The sequence below is a fragment of the Salmo trutta genome, chromosome 5, assembly GCF_901001165.1.
Source record: "Salmo trutta chromosome 5, fSalTru1.1, whole genome shotgun sequence".
Classification (NCBI taxonomy): Eukaryota; Metazoa; Chordata; class Actinopteri; order Salmoniformes; family Salmonidae; genus Salmo; species Salmo trutta.
Genome location: NC_042961.1, coordinates 9,846,338 through 9,864,230, shown reverse-complemented (window position 1 = coordinate 9,864,230; position 17,893 = coordinate 9,846,338). Strand labels below are relative to the sequence as shown.

Here is a 17,893-nt window from a genome sequence, read left to right as displayed (position 1 = left end):
GGAGTTAGACCATCCTTTCAAAATCACTAAGAGCAATACGTTTTTTTCAGTGTCCATCAGGGAGAGCAAAAGTCCAGATTGATACACTTCTTCAGCTACAGATCCCCATTAATAAACAATACAATAATTAGCAGCGTGGCATAAGAGTCATTTAATCAACACTTTTGATACCCGAGCAGCTCAATCCTCATCATGAACCACCTACACAGCCAGCTCTACAACATAGCAAGCCAGCAATTGACCGTTAAATAACAAACACGTTTAGCATCTCCTGGCTTCCACACAGCCTACAAGCCACTGATGCAGACCTTTGGAACATCAACATTTTTAAAAGTCCAATATATCTATTTAATGTAGCATACACAATCACAATAAATCCATTATTTTAGACAGGTTTAAAGAAACATGATAAAGGAAATGTAGTCTATTTCAGAAGAACAGAATAGCATCCTCGGTCCTTATTTTAGGCCCTGATGTGGCTATACCATATGGCTGTGGGCTACAATAGTGCATTTAGCAGACAAGATTTGCTTAGTATTCCATGGCTTTTAAAAATGATTGTATAGTATGAAGAATACAATTGAACATAGCTGAATAAAATAGAAAGGATATTTTCTCCAAACGATTTCCAGGGAAGTAACAGAGAAACAGGTCCTCCTATATGCTTCATTTAGAGGTATTAATGCAACTTTAGTTGTTCTATGTGTTGATTTGTAATACCTTCTAAGGCTGCATGACGCAACTCTAATCAGGATTTGAAAAAAGTTGTTTCTTGCCTTACTGCACACGTTGGGCATCATTTACAAGTGATAGTATTGTCACCCATCAGACTATTCTTAATTTAATGTCTTTACAAATACTAAATAATACAGGTGTTAAATTAGTTTTGATTAAGAATGGACATTTATCATGCACCTGTCTCGGAACAGGGGCATGGGGAAGAAATGTCATCTACTCACTTAAATAGCGAATGGAGAAGCTTCTCCGGTGGTTCATTTTCATACCAGCCAGGTAGGCTATACTCCTGTTGTAAAGAGAAGCAATGTGCTTAATATTAGGAAAAGTTGAGAAATAAACATAGTAGGCCTAGCCTATAGAAAGCTGATGGGATCCTCTATTTTAGAGAAGCCATTAAATCTCTTTCTCATGCAATTGCATAGCCTATAGAAATATCGATAAACATGAGTTCATGGGCTCTCATGAAGTGTTTGATTTGATTTTTCTAAAACATTTGCATTGATGTCAGAGTGGTTAGAGGGACAATAGAGTGCTGAGTACCAGGCAGTTATCAAGTTTGGAAGGCTGGGTTAGCTGTAGTGACGTCATTGCCATACAGGTCTAGCCGGATTGCCAGATTGGTTTGTGCTTTAGTTTAGCTACTGTAACTCTTTATACAGTATGTATAGCAATGACAATGAAAAATAAGGAATAGAGCCCCATAGTGGAGGTGTCATAATATCCATAAAACCTAGCGGTCAAACAGGGAAATAGTTCCAATCTTTTTTTACGCCAGGGTGTTTCTAAAATCCCCTATGGGAAAAATGAATGGTGGAAAAAGGATTGGAACCATTTCCCTGTTATGGGTATAATGACTCATACTGTGGTACTATATTGGCTGAAGGACTAACTGTTGTGTTGACCAGCCTTGTAACACTAAATGACCAGGACACTAAACAAGGCCCAAATAACGGCTAAGCAATTCAAGTGCCAGTTGATTCTACCACTTCAGCCCTTCTTTTAATGTCAGCGGGACTGCTGACGAGGCCACTTGACATACTTGAAACCTTTTAATGCCATTTTCTAATCCTGTTAATATAAACGTTTTACGAGACCATATTCATTTTGTTTCATTGAGCAGTGATTCATCAGGCATACTTTTTTCATTTAAATGTTTAGCAGCTTCATGAAATTGTTGTGTTTGTTCTGAATATAATAGCTTTATTAAACAGATGCACCTATGACCTGCTTTAGTTTGCGTCAGCCATTCAAAAGGTCATTCGAGAGTTTATCACTCGTGGACAGACGCACGTAACAATGGGATGGTATTATGGTGTCTGTCAACAGACTGTGGGATGCGATGACGAACAAGGAACTTTGTTCTGGAGAACAGATTTTTTGGACAAATCACAATTTCGCAGGTGTTTGCATCTTTCGAATTCCAGAAGGAGAAGCACACATGCATTGACAGAGTTTTGTTTAGGGGGGGGAAGACTTCACTAGACTGGTTAGTAGCTTTTCACATAAACTCATTTAAAAAAAAAATTGTTCTCACACTGTAAACTGTGTCTATTTTCATCAAACTTAACATGTGTAAATATTTGTATGAACATAACAACATTCAACAACTGAGACATAAACTGAACAAGTTCCACAGACATGTGACTAACAGAAATGGAATAATGTGTCCCTGAACAAAGGGGGTGTCAAAATCAACAGTAAAAGTCAGTATCTGGTGTGGCCACCAGCTGCATTAAGTACTGCAGTGCATCTCCTCATCATGGACTGCACCAGTTTTGCCAGTACTTGCTGTGAGATGTTACCCCCTTCTTCCACCAATGCACCTGCAAGTTTCTGGGGGGAATGGCCCTAGCCCACACCCTCCGATCCAACAGGTCCCAGATGTGCTCAATGGGATTGAGATCTGGGCTCTTCACTGGCCATGGCAGAGCACTGACATTCCGGTCTTACAGGAAACCACGCACAGAACGAGCAGTATGGCTGGTAGCATTGTCATGCTGGAGGGTGGGTTTGTGCCCATAGGCGACGTTGTTGCCGGTGATGTCTGGTGAGGACCTACCTTACAACAGGCTTACAAACCCTCAGTACAGCCTCTCTCAGCCTATTGCAGACAGTCTGAGCACTGATGGAGGGATTGTGCATTCCTGGTGTAACTCGGGCAGTTGTTGTTGCCATCTTGTACAAGTCCAGCAGGTGTGATGTTCGGATGTACCGATCCTGTGCAGGTGTTGTTACACGTGGTCTGCCACTGCGAGGACAATCAGCTGTCTGTCCTGTCTCCCTGTACCGCTGTCTTAGGCATCTCACAGTACGGACATTGCAATTTATTGCCCTGGCCACATCTGCAGTCCTCATGCCTCCTTGCAGCATGCTTGTGGCATGTTCACACAGATGAGCAGGGACCCTGGGCATCTTTCTTTTGGTGTTTTTCAGTCAGTAGAAAGGCCTCTTTAGTGTCCTAAGTTTTCATAACTGGGACCTTAATTGCCTACCGTCTGTAATCTGTTAGTGTCTTAATGACCATTCCACAGGTGCATGTTCATTAATTGTTTATGGTTCATTGAACAAGCATGGGGAAACAGTGTTTAAACACTTTACAATGAAGATCTGTGAAGTTATTTGGATTTTTACAAATTATCTTTGAAAGACAGGATCCTGAAAAGGGGGCGTTTCTTTTTTTGCTGAGTTTACATCACCCCCCAGAACCTAATCGAACATCTGATGCAATTAAACAAGATTTCTGGGTTTCCGATTGTGAAGACACAGAACATCCAGTACCTGGCCAGCTGTTGCAGGAGGCCCAGCAGTGATTGCCCCCCCCCGCTCCTCATCCATCTTCAGCACATACAGGGCTGGGATGTGGGGGGAAGAGTGGGGCAAAGTGGTCCAGATGCAGGTCAGGGGTGGAAGAGAAAGACTGTTCACAACCAGAGGTTTCGGTAGACTTTAGACTCACAGCACCACACACACATCTCCGAACACTGTCTTTGGTAGTCTGAGCACTGTAGTCCCAGTCCTGGTGTATTATATTACACACACACAGTGTTAAATTCATACACAGAGACAGGCCCCAAAAACTCACAAAAGGTGAAGGACCAATATTTTGGCCTGGTCTGAATCAACCATTTCCTGATGACCGCCACATGCACTTCCTTTCTTATTAAATAACAGCTCTCAGCCAGAGAGTGAACTCTACACGACTCCTCCCGATCTCAATTGCGCACTCCCGACCCTGGGCCATGACCCCTGCCAGGATTTCATGCTACAGTACAGCGTTACTTCACTTCAGCCCATGGCTTTCTTAACGCCACTTACATTCCACATGAATTAATAATGCACAGGACAAACGGATAAAAAAAAAAGAAGAACTACAGATTATTTATCACCCTTAAGTCATCTTCACTACGTCATTAGCTTTTTTTTTATACATCGATAAATAATATACTGCACTTGGAACAGAATTTCAAATAAAATATTAAACAAAGTAGTGAACTACAGTTAACTGCCAAAATAAAGGAAACACCAACATAAAGTGTCTTAATAGGGCATTGGGCCACCAGCAGGCCCCAGAACAGCTTCTATGTGCCTTGGCATAGATTCTACATGTGTCTGAAACTATTGGATGGATGCAACATTCTTCCACAAGAAAATTTATAATTTTGTGTTTGTTGATGGTGGTGGAAAACGCTGTCTCAGGCGCCGCTCCAGAATCTCCCATAAGTGTTGAATTGAGTTGAGATATGGTGACTGACAGACACACACAATTTAAATAAAGGTTCAATAAAATAAACAAAAAATTAAACCACCTATGCTCCTTTGAGACCCCTCTTTCAAAGTCACAGATCTCGTCTAGCCATGGTTGCTAAAATAATGGGCAACTGGGCATTTTACACATGACCCTAAGCATGATGGGATGTTAATTGCTTAATTACCTCAGGAACCACACCTGTGGAACCACACCTTTCAATATACTTTGTAGCCCTCATCTAGTCAAGTGTTTCCTTTATTTTGGCAGTTACCTGTGTGTATGAACTCAACATATTTCTGTAATCCTGTTTCGCATTACAGAAAAACAAATTCACCCAGAAGTTGACCTCATCGCTACCTTCTTTTTGGAATCAGAGCTTGAAAGTCACAGGAACTGGTGGCATTAACGACTTCCACGTACAGCATGGCCTATGGGGAGTTTTCCTTTACACTTTTCACAAATTCACCTACAACTCCAGCACCTGCAAAAAGTATCTGGATGTGCGTATCTTCTTCAGCTTTCTGGTAACCCATACCTACCTCCTTAGACCCCATGTCGGACGGCCGGGCCTTCTTTGGTGCAACCACTGGAGAGAGGGGCAGTTCAAAATGGCGCTGTGGAGGGGGAACACAAAGGTCAAGAGCATGGTGGGGCTACAGACCCATTAACCATGTGATTAACAGCATAGGGCTTTCCTGTGTTGCCTTGGCAACATACCATCTGTGGCATAAGCTGTGTATCTAGTTCAGAGATGCGCCGGGCTTTGGTGACATTGGTGTGACCTAGATTGAGGCCCTTCTATGTACTTGGGTATATACTATACATTCAGTAAGACTATCCTCCTAACAGGCCCTTCACTGTCTATTTTGTGTCACCCCCTCTCCTGTGAATTTCAGCACTGTTGCGACTCACGTTGCGTTTCCAGCCCAGCCGCTCCGTGTTGTAGCCCATGAGAGTCATGAAGCAAGTGACAAAAAGGTTACACCCCAGGTGTGCGCTGGGGCCCCCCGGGGTCATTGTAGATGTTGTACCACTTCACCAGCAACTTCATGGCCATGTCCTTAGGCAGGATGAAGTGCACCGCCTGGAGGCAATTCGTCCCTAAGAACACCAGGGGGATGAAAAAGCATATGGAAGACGGTGCACAATGGCATCAATAGGGTTATAACACTGCAAATGTACATTTGTATGTATCACATGCTGATTTGTATAATTGTGTTATTTATTTATTTTTCACAGTGGAGTGATTGAAATAATATATCTATATTTATTGTGTGTAATTGAATTTCCATTGACATCAAATTACACGAAAGTCTGCGCAGTTAAGCATGAGAATCTCAAATTAGGATTTGGGCATTATTGAATATGTCTTGTAAGAAGTGTTGCCAACTTCTTACAGAATTCACACACATACTGTTGGATTCGAGGGCTCCAGATCCCACAGTGAATTCACACACACAGGAATCGAAGGCTCCAGACCCCACAGTGAATTCACACACACAGGAATCGAAGGCTCCAGGCCCCACAGTGAATTCACACACACAGGAATCGAAGGCTCCAGACCCCACAGTGAATTCACACACACAGGAATCGAGGGCTCCAGACCCCACAGTGAATTCACACACACAGGAATCGAAGGCGCCAGACCCCACAGTGATTAGTGTCTGTGCCGTCTCCCAGGTCCACCCAATCAGACAGGTAATTAACTCCACCGTAATCTTTAATTGGACATCAAACTCCAAAAGGTCAAGGCAAAGAAGGAGAAATGCCATTTCATTAGACTGAGAAGTCCCAGGATTGGGATCAATTAGGCACTAATGTACAACACTATGTGGTAATTGGTAATGGCTTCACAACACAAAAGATGAGAGGATCAAAGACTAGGAGGTTCGCGTCTAAACGAAGCCAAATACCTTAAAAAAAAAAAACACACAAAAAGCCAATTAGGGTTGAAAGGCAAATACCAGTACACCCCTAGTGCTCCATTTCCTCAATTACAGTATAAAATGATACGCTATTAAGCTTGAATACAGCTGGGTAGAAAGATGACCCATAGCATGTTTTACAGTACATGCATGTTGTGGTGGATAACGCTGCATCAGCAGAGGCTCAGAAGTCACCACCGGAAAAGTGTGTGAATCATTCAGGGTTTCAGTATAGGTCGTCATAGACACAAAGTTAATTACAAAAAAAAAAGTCCCCATCCTTAGATACCCTTTTTGTCACCATTTTTGTTTATTAAACCCCATTACTAGATGGAGTAAAGACGTCAGCCAGGAAGGAACCAAGGTTAATATAACCACCGACTGACAGAAATGGTCTTACGTTATAGCAATAACATACCTGAACACTGACTTCCATTATATACCAGCACTACAGTCATTATGCCACTGAAAACAAGGAGAGAAACAGAGCAGAATCATCTATACCCCAATACTTCCTTTCTACCCTCATCAACATCATGTTCCGGGGCATCCCGTCCCCCCAACTGACCTGGATAATCCACGCTCCAGGGACCAATCACAAGTTTTAGACTGAATTAAGGCATGGAAATGCCACAATAACAAACAGCACCCAGAACTGCCTGGCGTGGAATAGCTGCTGTGGGGGCGTCCTTATAATGCCTTATCCAGAGAGAGTGGAGTGTGTGTGCATGCTTTGTGTGTGTAGATGTGTGTGCGTATGCTTTGTGTGTGTAGATGTGTGTGCGTATGCTTTGTGTGGGTAGATGTGTGTGCGTATGCTTTGTGTGTGTAGATGTGTGTGCGTATACTTTGTGTGTGTAGATGTGTGTGCGTATGCTTTGTGTGTGTGCGTGCGTATGCTTTGTGTGTGTGCGTGCGTATATGCTGTGCGTGTGTGTATGCTTTGTGTGTGCATGCGTATGCTTTGTGTGTGTGTGCTTTGTGTGTGTGTGTGTGCTTTGTGTGTGTGCGCACGTGCTTGCTTTGTGTGTCATTTGTGCGTGTGTTCTTTGTGTGTGCATGCGCTTGGTGTGTGTATGTGCTTGGTGTGTGTGTGTGTGTATGTGCTTGGTGTGTGCGCGCTTGGTGTGCAGGTGTGTGCGCTTGGTGTGCAGGTGTGTGCGCTTGGTGTGCTGGTGTGTGCGCTTGGTGTGCTGGTGTGTGCGCTTGGTGTGCTGGTGTGTGCGCTTGGTGTGCTGGTGTGTGCGCGCTTGGTGTGCTGGTGTGTGCGCGCTTGGTGTGCTGGTGTGTGCGCGCTTGGTGTGCTGGTGTGTGCGCGCTTGGTGTGCTGGTGTGTGCGCGCTTGGTGTGCTGGTGTGTGCGCGCTTGGTGTGCTGGTGTGTGCGCGCTTGGTGTGCTGGTGTGTGCGCGCTTGGTGTGCTGGTGTGTGCGCGCTTGGTGTGTTGGTGTGTGCGCGCTTGGTGTGTATGTGCGTGCGTGCGCGCGGGCGCTTGGTGTGAATGTGCGGGCGCTTGGTGTGTATGTGCGTGCGCACACTTTGTGTGTGTGTGCGCGCACGCGTGCGTGTGTATGCTTGGTGTGTGTGTGTGTGCATATGCGTGCTTGGTGTGTGTGTGCATATGCGTGCTTGGTGTGCATATGCGTGCTTGGTGTGTGTGTGTGTGCATATGCGTGCTTGGTGTGTGTGTGTGTGCATATGCGTGCTTGGTGTGTGTGTGTGTGTGTGTGCTTGGTGTGTGTGTGTGTGTGTGTGTGCTTGGTGTGTGTGTGCGTGTGCTTGGTGTGTGTGTGCATGTGCTTGGTGTGTGTGTGCATGTGCTTGGTGTGTGTGTGCATGTGCTTGGTGTGTGTGTGCATGTGCTTGGTGTGTGTGTGCGTGCTTGGTGTGTGTGTGCGTGCTTGGTGTGTGTGTGTGTGTGCTTAGTGTATGTGCTTGGTGTGTGTGTGTGTGTGTGTATATATGTGCTTGGTGTGTGTGTGTGTATATATGTGCTTGGTGTGTGTGTGTATATATATGTGCTTGGTGTATGTGTGTGTTTGGTGTGTATGTGTGTGTGCTTGGTGTATGTGCTTGGTGTGTGTGTGTGTGTGCTTGGTGTATGTGCTTGGTGTGTGTGTGTGTGTATGTGCTTGGTGTGTGTGTGTGTGTGTGTGTATGTGCTTGGTGTGTGTGTGTGTGTTTGGTGTGTGTGTGTGCATATGCATGCTTGGTGTGTGTGCATATGCATGCTTGGTGTGTGTGCATATGCATGCTTGGTGTGTATGTGCATATGCATGCTTGGTGTGTGTGTGCGCATATGCGTGCTTGGTGTGTGTGTGTGCATATGCGTGCTTGGTGTGTGTGTGTGCATATGCGTGCATATGCGTGCTTGGTGTGTGTGTGTGTGTGCTTGGTGTGTGTGTGTGTGCTTGGTGTGTGTGTGCATGTGCTTGGTGTGAGTGTGTGTTTGGTGTGTGCATGCATGTGCTTGGTGTGTGTGTGCTTGGTGTGTGCATGTGCTTGGTGTGTGTGTGTGTGTGTGTGTGTGTGTATGTGCTTGGTGTGTGTGTGTATGTGCTTGGTGTGTGTGTATGTGTGTGTGTGTATATATGTGCTTGGTGTGTGTGTGTGTATGTGCTTGGTGTGTGTGTGCATGTGTGTGTGTGTGTATGTGCTTGGTGTGTGTGTGCATGTGTGTGTATATATGCTTGGTGTGTGTGTGTGGTGTGTGTGCTTGTGTGTATGCTTGGTGTGTGTGTGTGTATGTGTGTGTGTGTGTGTGTGCTTGGTGTGTGTATATATGCTTGGTGTGTGTGTGCTTGTGTGTATGCTTGGTGTGTGTGTGTGTGTATGCTTGGTGTGTGTGTGTGTGTGTGTGTATGCTTGGTGTGTGTGTGTGTGTGTGTGTATGCTTGGTGTGTGTGTGTGCATGCATGTGCTTGGTGTGTGTGTGCTTGGTGTGTGCATGTGCTTGGTGTGTGTGTGTATGTGCTTGGTGTGTGTGTGAATGTGTGTGTGTGTGTATATATGTGCTTAGTGTGTGTGTATGTGCTTGGTGTGGGCTTGGTGTGTGTGTGTGTGTGTGTGTGTGTGTGTGCTTGGTGTGTGTGTGCATGTGTGTGTGTGCATGTGCTTGGTGTGTGTGTGCATGTGTGTGTATATATGCTTGGTGTGTGTGTGCATGTGTGTGTGTATGTGCTTGGTGTGTGTGTGCATGTGTGTGTGTATGTGCTTGGTGTGTGTGTGCATGTGTGTGTGTATATATGCTTGGTGTGTGTGCTTGTGTGTATGCTTGGTGTGTGTGTGTGTGTGTGTGTGTGTGTGTGTGTGTGTGTGTGTGTGCATGCATGTGCTTGGTGTGTGTGTGCTTGGTGTGTGCATGTGCTTGGTGTGTGTGTGTGTGTATGTGTGTGTATATATGTGCTTGGTGTGTGTGTGTGTATGTGCTTGGTGTGTGTGTGTGTGTGTGTGTGTGTGTGTGTGTGTGTGTGTGTGTGTATATATGTGCTTAGTGTGTGTGTATGTGCTTGGTGTGTGTGTATGTGCTTGGTGTGTGCTTGGTGTGTGTGTGTGTGTGTGTGTGTATGTGCTTGGTGTGTGTGTGTGCATGTGTATGTGCTTGGTGTGTGTGTGCATGTGTGTGTATATATGCTTGGTGTGTGTGTGCATGTGTGTGTGTATGTGCTTGGTGTGTGTGTGCATGTGTGTGTGTGTGCATGCATGTGCTTGGTGTGTGTGTGCTTGGTGTGTGCATGTGCTTGGTGTGTGTGTGTGTATGTGCTTGGTGTGTGTGTGTGTATGTGTGTGTGTGTTTGTGTGTGTATATATGTGCTTGGTGTGTGTGTGTATGTGCGTGTGTGTGTGTGTGTGTGTGTATGTGCTTGGTGTGTGTGTGCATGTGTGTGTATATATGCTTGGTGTGTGTGTGTGTGTGTGTGTGTGGTGTGTGTGTATGCTTGGTGTGTGTGTGTGTGTGTGTGCTTGGTGTGTGTGTGCATGTGTGTGTATATATGCTTGGTGTGTGTGTGTGTGCTTGTGTGTATGCTTGGTGTGTATGCTTGGTGTGTGTGTGTGTGTATGCTTGGTGTGTGTGTGTGTATGCTTGGTGTGTGTGTGTGTATGCTTGGTGTGTGTGTGTGTGTGTGTGTGTGTGTGTGTGTGTGTGTGTGTGTGTGTGTGTGTGGTGTGTGCATGTGCTTGGCGTGTGTGTGTTTGGTGTGTGTGTGTGTTTGGTGTGTGCATGTGCTTGGTGTGTGTGTGTGTTTGGTGTGTGCATGTGCTTGGTGTGTGTGTGTGTGTGTTTGGTGCTTGGTGTGTGTGTGTGTGTGTGTGTTTGGTGTGTGCATGTGCTTGGTGTGTGTGTGTGTGGGTGTGTATGCTTGGTGTATGTGCTTGGTGTGTGTGTGTATGTGCTTGGTGTGTGTGTGTGTGTGTGTGTGTGTGTATGCTTGGTGTGTGTGTGTGTGCTTGGTGTATGTGCTTGGTGTGTGTGTGTGTGTGTGTGTGTTTGGTGTGTGTGTGTGTGTGCGCGTGTGCTTTGTGTGTGTGCGTGTGCTTGGTGTGTGTGTGCGTGTGCGTGTGCGTGGTGCGTGTGCGTGGTGCGTGTGCGCTTGGTGTGTGTGCGTGCGCTTGGTGTGTGTGCGTGCGCTTGGTGTGTGTGCGTGCGTGCTTGGTGTGTGCGTGGTGTGTGTGCGTGTGCGTGGTGTGTGTGCGTGTGCTTGGTGTGTGTGCGTGTGCTTGGTGTGTGTGCGTGTGCTTGGTGTGTGTGCGTGTGCTTGGTGTGTGTGCGCGTGTGCTTGGTGTGTGTGCGCGTGTGCTTGGTGTGTGTGCGCGTGTGCTTGGTGTGTGCTTGGTGTGTGTGCGTGTGCTTGGTGTGTGTGCGTGGTGTGTGCTTGCTTGGTGTGTGTGTTTGGTGTGTGTGTGTGCGTGGTGTGTGTGTGTGCGTGGTGTGTGTGTGTGCGTGCGTGCTTGGTGTGTGTGTGCGCGTTTCTGCTTGGTGTGTGTGTGCGTTTGTGCTTGGTGTGTGTGTGCGCGCGTTTGTGCTTGGTGTTCGTGTGCGTTTGTGCTTGGTGTGTGTGTGCGTGTGTGTCATGTGGCGAGCCAAGAGATATGAGAGTGTGTGGGGTAGGGATGCCAATAGACATTTGGGGAGAGGGGGCTAAATAACAGAGTAGAATACAAAAATGAGGGGTTCTGAGTTTAGGGGAAAGGTGAGTGTGTAGGTACGAGCGAGGAATGGTGGGATTCCCTTAGGTTTACGTCTATGTGACAGCGGGAGGTTGGGAGCACTTAAACCCAATTTTCAGGCCATCAACGCTGGATGACTCAACTGTGTGACATTGAATCCAATGCCCAATCTCGCCCCACACATTGTCGTGTTAACCTTACCCAGCCCCGAGGTAGCAATTTCAGGGCTAGTTCTCCTCAGCATTGTGCCATTACTTAGCTCCTACAAAAAACTAACAGACAGACAGAGATGCGGATCATTTGAGATCTACATGTCATTCAATGCTCTTGAATGTTACATATTACTGAATAATTTCACATACATTAAGATATCAGGGGATAAATATCTAATCAATATGACATGTTTTATAACCTTCAATTGGACTTTGACATTTACAAATCTTTCCAAAAACATCTGTCAAAAGTGGTTTGCTCAGAAGGGCATGGAAATGACTGACAGGTCTGGGAGAGAAGGTCCCTTGGCTGAATGGCATGTCTTTACCGGTCTTGACAAAACTACCCCTTGCAGGTAACAATGTCGACCCAGAGAGCTGTGACCTCATTGGACCCAGTAAACATACCAACATGCCTCTGGTGCTCAGTTCTGTTCTATACACAGGTGGATCTTTTCTATGTTACAATACATTAAAAAAGTATTAATTAGCGTACATTCAAGAAACATTTACCCCTTGAGGTCCATGTACTCACCTCCCAACAAGCCAGACCCACACACACTCATTATACCCTCCCCCTTTCACACATGTCAATACACACACACACACACACACACACCAGGGTGACACTGCTGCTGAAGGGGTCGTCGAGGGCATGGATGTAGAGTACAGACTTGGAAGATGTAGTCACCCAGACAGGAGGGCTCGTGGTGCTTGGTGGAGCTCCTCAGCTCTGATACAGGGAAGAGCACTGCCACCTGGCCAACAGAAAGTTAGGAGGGACAAACAGAACATTTAAATCAGCTACCCAGGATGTATAGACACAATCAAGATGATTAGTGCCAAGTTGGGGGAACTAATCCATTTCAGCTCTACATCCTAGAGCAATTCAGGACACAGAGAGCTACAGGACACAGAAAGCTACAGGACACAGAAAGCTGAACACCTCGGAGGCCTGGCAGCTCAGCTCCCTGCAGAAGCAGTGTTGTTAACCTGTCTCACAGACGCAGACCATAACTGTATAGCAGCCAGATATTTACTGTACAAGCCAGATATTTACTGTATATTTTATACATCTATAGCTCTTTTCCAATGCTTTTAAATCTTCCCGATGTCAATGGGTATTTGCTGTGTGTATGTACATGTATTTTTATGCAGCACAAGAACTGCCCTACAGGGACAATAAAGATCCATTTCATTGAATTCTCCTACAGATTTCACAGTATGGCCTACAATGGTTTCCATGGAAATGGCATACCATTTTGCAATATGTTCAGGACGTTCTAATTATTTATCACACCTAATACAAATATTTTCTGCATTTAAAAACATATCGTAAACACAAGCTATATTTCCATTAACTTGTCCAGAGATTGTTTGTTGACATGTAGAAAGTTTGCACAGAACAAAAATGGGAAAATTGCCTACTGTGGTGTTTCCATGTAACTACCTTGTGTTGATAAAAATAGCTGAACATTGTGACCCAACCCTAAAAAATATATATAATATTTACAGAAAAAAATGTATTTGCAAATGCAGCTGGGGCCATGACATCACGTGCCGTGCATAACTTCAAAATGATTTGTCAATTATCATTTAAAATCGGAAAACAGTTTCCATCATCATTTGTCGCAATATGGAACGTTTTACAAAATAAAAATCCACCCGTTGAATGGATAAAAATTGTAGATCTTTCAAAAATATCGCTTATATCTGCAGTTACCATTAAATATGTCTCAATAAAAATACATGTGACATTGACCCAGGTTTATTAGACAAAAGCAATGTAAACCTGTCTACAGTAACATCTAATGGAGTGGGTCAGCCAACTAGGCCACAAAGCAGGATCCATGACACCACTGTAGCCAGTTGTGCAGAGGTGAATGCCGGACACTGACCTGTGGGAGAAGGCCGTGTCACTCCACAGCTGCTCAATGCATAGATCAGGCACCATGGGCTTCATCTCTGGGACAAGCACAGACTTGTTGGCAGTGCTGTTGGGCGAGGGCAGGAAGCTGTGCCCTCTGGGGGACATGAGTGGTACCACATGTTAAACTGTGCCGTTGCCAAGGAGGGTGCCACCATGCCAGGGGAGTGGAACCAGCTACAGACATGGGTCAGAAGACAGCAGAAGGGTGGCTAGTTATGGTCAATGGTGTGGTTGTTGTAAATGAAACATAAGCTTTTGAGCATGAATGTTTGACTAAAACTGTATGATTCTGTGGGACAGCAGGCACCCTATTTATATCATATTAATATCCTATTTGGGTATTTGACTTAAAGCCTGCACTCTGTGGCACTCCAGGAACATAACTGAAGATGCCTGGTATAAACTCACCTGAGTGCAGCCATGCTGGAGATGCTGGGTGAGTAAGTCTGATGAGTGGAGGCTGGTGATGAGGTCATCCTGTTTTGGTTATGCAGGGCGTGGCAATGGAAGAGTGAGCCGAGTGAATCCATCCTGCGGGTTCTTCAGTTGTGTAGTCAGAAAGCTGGGTGTCAAAATAAGTATAAGTCATATTTGGGTGTCTGTGAATCCAGACACACTTCCCCCCCAAAAAATGAAGGCAACATTATATAAACGAAGACATTGAAAAAATCATTGTTTAGCCTGTTTAAGTTTACGTCCTCTTGGTGAAATGTGGACGTTCTGTGGCTACAAAGCGCAGGGAGGCAGGTGAGCCATGGTTGGCTTCTATACAGTGGCGTGCAATAGCAGAGTCCGTATTTATATTACGAATAGCAGCCTTATGTTCGGCGATGCAGAGTTTCAATGCTCATTTAGTTTGACCAATAGAAGCAGCCCACAGAAGCATGAGCATGTATATGATGTTTATGGTGCTACAAATAATGAAGCTTTGGATTTTGTATAATTTACCTGTTCTCGGGTGGAAAAATACTGTAGTATTGATCATGTTGTCACAATGTACACAGTGGCCACACGGGTCTGGGGTCAAGTGTCACGCTTCTTGGGCAGCTGCATGCTTTGCATAACAATCTGCTAAGACCAATGAGAGGGCAATGTTGAACACTGGTAGACTTGGATCACTTTTGTTTCAATACAATGGATTTGACGCGACCGCACTCCGCGGAAAAAACACAAACGTGGGGGCGTTTTGTCCTGGTTTCTATTAGTGCCATTGAGTAGGCTTCGACGTTCAGTCTCTAGCACGGGTATAGCCCTGTTCAATGGCACTATAATCATACCCACATTGCAGGAGCCTGGTGCGCATATCATTACCTTTGTGCTCGAACAGTTACGTCGGAGTCTTAGGAATTGACCCACCGATATGTTCCGCTTAAGGTGTACCAGGTGGTTACGGTCTGCGCGTAAAAATGTATTCCTACTCTGCGGCTTGCAGAAGATAGTAGACTCCAACTTGTTTTCTTTAAGATCCAAGAAGTCTATTTTTTCTCAACTTCTCTCTGCTGTGAATTTTAGATTGGGGTCAGATAAGAAATGAACTCAGAGAAGAGCGTCATTACCGTTCCATACCAGTAGGATGTACTCTATGTATGACATTCTAGAAATATAGGTCCCAACTCGGAAAGCCCCAACCCAAGACCAAACTAGCAATTTATATCAGTCCAATGTGGACCGATGGCGCTCAAACAGAAAGGGGCAACGTCCGTTTGCTATAGTTCGGATCAGGGTTTGATTATTTGTTACATGGGCAGTGTCCAGGTCTGTTTTGCCTACTACTTACTAAAACGACACTGTGTACTGATCGTACTACATAATATTTAGACATACTGTTTATTAAAAACAAATGCAGTAAGCAACAAATATCAACATACTAGGCTCACCCATCCTGAGAATGCATCATCGCATGGAATCCCATTCAAGTCATGATACCGATATTAAATCATCATTGCACATGATATTCAAATCATCTTTAAGGGCCTTTGTTGGGCGTCACAATCAATTTGACATAGTTTCGGATGATTGGACATGATGTGCGAATAATAATAATATCAGTACCATGACCTGAATGGGATTTGCGCCACAAATTCTAAAACATTAGCATTTGAAAACAGTGCCAGGGAAATAAAACCAGAGCATAGATTGCTGTGATTGCTCTGGATAAGAGCGTCTGCTAAATGACTTAAATGTAAATGATACCTTGTCCATAGATTGCTTACAGGGTAAGAAAACCAATGTTTCATTTTGAAATTTGGGTGAACTATCCCTGGCCCTGGTCAGACCACTCTATAGGCCTTTGAGTCATCACTAATGCCATGATGAGAATTCTATTCTTAAATTCAATTTTTGCCATGAATAATACATTTTTTTACCACTGAAAAATCATGAAGGAAGCATTAAACATTATTAACACAAGGGGTTGTTCTTGCATGTTGTCTTACATCTAGAGTGACTGAGTGTATGCCCTGCACGGTGTCATATAACTATGGAGGGCTTGCCGTTGAAGAAGACGATTTTCATGGTGCTGTCAGAGACGTATTGCACACAGGCAGCCTCGAACAGAACTGCCAGAGACACAGGAGATGAGCAATTAACAAGCCATAATGGGGCCAGCAATTAAGGTACCGGCAGCCAGCTAACAGAGCAGTCAAGGAGCGCAAGAGGGCCAACAGTATGCTGGCTCCAACATTCAGGTTTCAACATCCATTATAGTGTATTTGTATGGTGCTTTCCATCATTCTCTTTGCCACAATTTGTTTCACATTTGTGTTGACTATTTCTATTGAGTCTCACCTGTAGGTCTGCACACCACTCTCATCCAGAGGGTGCAGCATACTGCATATACAGTGGGAAGAGGTTCCCTGAGAACACAGAGACACAAACAGTGGTATGTTCAAAACACTCCTGACACACTAGCATCGACCAAAAGGGATCAGAAACAGCAGGGAGTGGGTATTATGGGTTTTTACTGTGTACTGTATGTACCCGGGAGGACTTGGAGGAGCCTCGGGTGCAGGGCTTTTGCGTTCCAACAGCAGACCAAATTTAGTGGGCCACACATTAGAGACCTGTAAAAGTCACGGGACTTAAATTCATGAAATCCTATTCAAGGTGATGTTGGAGAAAAAAAGTTGGATAATCTTGTGAATCATGACTCTAGTCAACATTTGAATGGCTCACTAAAGAAACAGACAGTCTGCATTCTCATAGTATCTCTTGTTGGGGATCAAGACATGTCCCTATTTACCATGATTGTAGAATGGTGGAGTCTTCCAGTCTTGTCTTATCAACTACAACTGGTAAAAAAAATTCTGGTCTGTAAATGTGGACCCAATCAACATGAGCTAAATTCACCCCCATGAAAGCACCGTCATTTCTCCTGTACGTCACGACGTAGGCCTAGGTTTACTCAGTGTTTCCCGTAACTCACCAGGGGAAAAAAATATACAATTCAATCATGTCAAGTGGATTTTGATGTGAAAAATAATGACACATACATGCCAAGGCCGTTAATTGCATGATGCTGTTTTTCATTGTAATCTGAAGCCTCTCGTCAGCTGTCAGTGAGCCAAATCACTCATTACCATTGGTTAAGAAGACAATGGACTGGTCCTGGGGAATATCAATAACTGTGTAAAACAAACATAATTACTGTCCATATCTGCTGGTTCTACTTAAAGGATTCTAAATGAGGAAATTAGATGGCCAGGACTGGAAGACATGACAAAATGTACAAAAAAGGATTTCTCTAACCAATGTTCACAGTACATCACAATTCAAGAAGTCATCACAAGGTGCTACATCACCAAATTCAACACGCCATAAACACCATGAACACGTCAAATGGTTGCTAGCAAACATTTTAGACAACGTGCTGTTACATCAGTCAGTGATAAGGAACTCACCTGAAAGTGTAGAGGGGAGATTAAGTCCTTCGGTGTCACACTGTGCACATTCACACAGCTCCTCAGGACAATACACACAGTCTGTTCCATAACATCCTGCTCTGAAATACAAGAAAACAAATTAACCACTTCACAACATCACTGGGAGAAAGAAATGTTTAAAATGTACATCAATGCGCTCTGGAATTTAATGATGACACATCATGAGGAAGAGGATGTGGCATAGGCCTACTTCTTTTGCCGAAAACCAAAATTACACCATAATGCTTGAAAA

At 44.6% G+C, this 17,893-nt stretch overlaps 1 pseudogene; it reads right to left on the bottom strand.

The window, feature by feature from the left end:
• The window catches only part of LOC115193456 (anaphase-promoting complex subunit 1-like), a 36,701-nt pseudogene extending 22,559 nt beyond the window's left edge, over positions 1-14,142 (bottom strand).
• Positions 14,143-17,893: the final 3,751 nt, after the last annotated feature.